Here is a 4377-nt window from a genome sequence, read left to right as displayed (position 1 = left end):
ATTTATTATTATTTTATATTAAAAAAATCAAACCATAGCCGCAGGGAGGGGGAAGTTAACTATAAGAGAAAGATTTGGCTTCTCAACAACTGAAAATGAATTTCTTCTTAAAATACTTCGATGTCTATTGGTAGAATTTCGTGCTTATGATTGAAATCTTTTATATTATAAATTACTCTGTAAAGATCATCACTACACAAAAAAAAAAAAAAAAAAACACACAGTTAAAAGTAAGACCGTTTAGTAATCAAATTGTATAAAACAGATGAACAGATTTGATAAAAGCATTACAAATCATATATCTATTTACTACAATTGAATGACTAAACGATCTTAGTTTTCACCGATTATTTTACTAAGATGATATTTACATAATGATTCATGATTTAATCTATAAACTTGTTCCTATCATAATCAAGAAGTAATGTAATAAGCCGATAAGGGTTTAGTTTTGTTCTTTAGTGATTTCTCTCTCATGGTCAAACTTTTTATTTATTTAGTTTCTCCAAAACAATTGAGGTGACATCTCTTACACCTCTTTTAGCTAAGACAAGTGAGAAATTATGATGCATCACAATCCCTTGGGAAGCCGCATGGTCAGTCGCAACGCATTGATGTGGATGGCGGGAACGCTCATGGTCGCCACCTTCCTCACCGCCTCCAACGTCCATGCTTACCCTCTGACCCCTTCCAAAGACAACTACAAGCTGGCGCTCCACAAGGCTCTAATGTTTTTCAATGCGCAGCGATCCGGAAAACTACCAAAGCATAACAATGTGTCTTGGAGGAGTGCCTCGTGCTTGAAAGATGGAAATTTTACCGATACTCTTAATGATCTGGTGGGTGGATATTACGATGCTGGAAATGCCATCAAGTTCAACTTCCCTGCATCCTTCGCCATGACTATGCTTAGCTGGAGGGTCATCGAGTATAGTGTTAATGCAAAGCTGCTGGTGAGCTCGCCCGCGTTAAGGACATTATCAAATGGGGCACGGATTACCTTCTCAAGACCTTCAACAACTCTGCTGATTCCATTGATAGAGTCATTGACCACGTTAGATGTCTAGTATTGTTGGTAGCTTTAGAACTGTTTTTGCAAGAAGTATTTTTGTTCGTAAGTGTTTCTGTTAGAAACTTTTTCATCAGAAGAGTGTTAAAACACGAATGTTTTTCTTTCTATAAATGTACTTAAAACTTCCCGAGTATGCATGCCAAAATCACTAAAATTGATTTTATGTTGCGTAAGCACTTTTAGTTTTTTTATGCCAAACTATGTAAGAAATGTTTATACCTATTTCAGAAACAGTCCCTAATCATTTCCTCTCTTTTACAATTTTTCTTTCATTTACCGATTTTAATTCTCAATTTGACTGTTTCTTATTAATTTGCTATGCATTTTGATAGGTTGGTTTGGGGAATAATGATGGAGATAGTGAAAATCCAATTACTACAGATTGCGAAATTTTTTGTTGGATGCGTCCTGAAGATATTGATTACATACGTCCTGTGACTGCATGCCACGCTTGCTCCGATGTAGCTGCGGAAATGGCCGCATCTCTATCCGCTGCATCCATTGTTTTTAAAGACCAGAAAGCCTACTAAAAAAAACTCGTCCATGGTGCCAAAACATTCTTCAAGTTTTCAAGGAATGAGAGAGGCAGATACAGTTTCCCTGGTAATGCGGAACTCTTCTATAATTCTACCAGTTACTGGGATGAATTCATATGGGGTGCAGCTTGGTTGTACTACGCAACAGGCAACAACTCTTATCTTCAGCTTGGAACAACTCCGGGTCTTGCCAAACACGCTGCCTTCTCAAATGGGGCCTATTCATGGAGTGTTGAGCTGGGACAACAAACTTCTTGGTGCTCAGGTATGTTAAGGGAGTTTGTAGTGTTTATGTTTAATATATCTTCATTTATCTTGTTGGGTGTATTCATTTGAGATTTTAAAGAATTTTAAAAGAGTTCCAAATTTTAAAGGTATTTAATAAGGATTTTAAAACAAATTCATGAATGTCCCAGAATCCTTAACAAATCCAGCATCTTCTCTAAGATTTTGAGAGCACATTAACATGAAGTCTATGAAAGCCTATGAATTAAAACTCCATCAAACTCTACAGATTTATAACTCTTTTAAAAATCCTTCAAAATCTCAATTGAATATATTCCCTGATTCTTTGGGACAAATATGAAAATCATTTCCTTTAATTTTTAAATATTAATTTTTTTGCTAGGAATAGAGAGAAAATATATGTAGAAAATGAGTGATAAAAGAAGGGTGTAAGAAAGTGATGGGAATGAGGAATAAGAAATGTATTGTAATGCATATGAAAACAATAACTTAAAAGTGAAAAAGCCCAACTAAAATATTGTTTATGCTTTTTTGTTTGTAGTTTTCATATTGCGTATCATTTCCATATATACAAACTTTTTCCACATCCTTCCGGCAATCCTTTCGATTTTTCATCCCTAATTATCCCTTCTGTATTTTCTATCTTTACATCTAACAAGAAAATCAAACTCAAAAAATGAAATGGCTATTATGCAGGCCATCATAAAATTTTGAGTTTTCCTTTTAAACTTTTACTGCTAATTGATCATGATGTTGATACTCTTTTTGAATAGGTACTTCTAACCCGTTTGAGGTTATTCATAAATCCTGGGTACCCATATAGAGAAACTTCGAGAAGATTTCACAATGAGGCTAACACAATCATGTGCTCATACCTCCCATATTTCACAACCTTCAATAGGACAAAAGGAGGCTTAATCCAACTGAATCATGGAAAACCAAAACCTCTTCAATATATAGTCAACGCAGCTTTCTTAGCTACTCTCTACAGTGATTATCTTGAATCAGCAGATAATACCAATTCAGATGGGATGTTTTGTGGACCAAGCTTCTATTCTATTGATGTCCTACGTGAATTTGCTAAAACCCAAATTAATTACATACTGGGAAAAAATCCCAAAAAATTGAGCTATGTTGTAGGGTTTGGTAATCGTTTCCCAACACATGTCCACCACAGAGGTGCATCTATTCCGAATAACAAGATCAAGTACAGTTGCGATGGGGATTGGAAATGGAGGGACACTTCAAAGCAAAACCCTAACACAATTGATGGTGCTATGGTTGCTGGCCCAGACAAAGATGATGGCTTCCATGATGTTCGTACTAATAACAATTACACTGAGGCTACTCTGGCGGGAAATGCAGGTTTAGTAGCAGCACTTGTTGCTTTGCCAGGAGACAAAGCTACTGGGATTGACAAAAATACCATTTTCACCGCCATTCCGCCGATGTTTCCAACTCCACCACCACCGCCGGCGTCACGAAAGCCATGAGATGTAGTAAGACGATCATATATGTTCTTCAGGATTTCAAATCTTACATTTAAACTTTGCGCATTTACCTGCATGTCGCTAAATCTTTTAATAATATTTTGCTATATGAGCTAGCATGTAGTCTGCAAACGGCAGATATTTCCTTCTTTTTAATTTTTTAAAGAATGCACTTCAAAATGAATATATTTGTTAATTAAATATGTGAATATGTTATAAACTTTGTATTTAAGTGTGGTTATGTAAATCCTAGATTAAATTTGATTCTAGATATTCTTCTCTATTAGGACTTATATTCCTTGGATGAGAAGGATTTTTTCCTCCTTTATTACTATAAATAAAGGCACTGTGTATGGAGATAACAACATCCTCTACACAACCCTACAAACACATCTCTTTTTTTTCTCTCGATGTCCCGCCGACCCTCTCTCTCCTTATCAAATAAAATAAGTCATAACACGTTATCAGCATGCTCCTACCGTTGCGCTTAGGAATCTGACGTGAAAGTTTTTTGCATCAAACTAGTTCATCAATGTCATCACTCAATCAGGTTCTTTCAAAACAACTTATCTCAATATTTTTGCAGCCATAATAGCATGAACATTCACTATAATGCATAACCCAATTTTATGTTTTTCGAATTTTAGATTCTACATAAATTGTGTATGCATTTTATCCATAATTGTTGAATTATGTGAATTGATATTGCCATGAATTGCCTCAAATATCTACTAATGCATTGACTTATATGTTGAATATGCATTAAATTATAATCCGGAAATTGAAAATATATATATATATATTAGGGTTTCGTTAGGAACCTGGAGTGTGACGGCTGGAAGCCAAGTCCCTGGGCTCCCTGTGCCGAGCCGAGTGAACCAAGCCATGGAGTCATAAGCTTCAGGCTTTGCAACCCAGAAAAACCCAACCTCATTAATGCCGTCCTTATCCACGACCACCACGGGCATGGCCTGCAGCCACCGCCCCGAGCCTCTGGTCACTGTCATCGATAACCGAAAGTCGTCCCCGATGA

The 4377-nt window shown here is 36.2% G+C and overlaps 1 pseudogene; it reads left to right on the top strand.

Moving 5' to 3' along the window:
• The first annotated feature begins 563 nt into the window (after nt 1–563).
• LOC103962172 lies at nt 564–3474 on the top strand (annotated as a pseudogene).
• Nucleotides 3475–4377: the final 903 nt, after the last annotated feature.

This window comes from the organism of the source record quoted next, unplaced genomic scaffold, assembly GCF_019419815.1.
Source record: "Pyrus x bretschneideri cultivar Hongxiangsu unplaced genomic scaffold, Pyrus_bretschneideri_v1 Contig11, whole genome shotgun sequence".
Taxonomy (NCBI): Eukaryota; Viridiplantae; Streptophyta; class Magnoliopsida; order Rosales; family Rosaceae; genus Pyrus; species Pyrus x bretschneideri.
This window is presented reverse-complemented; position numbering and strand designations above follow the sequence as displayed.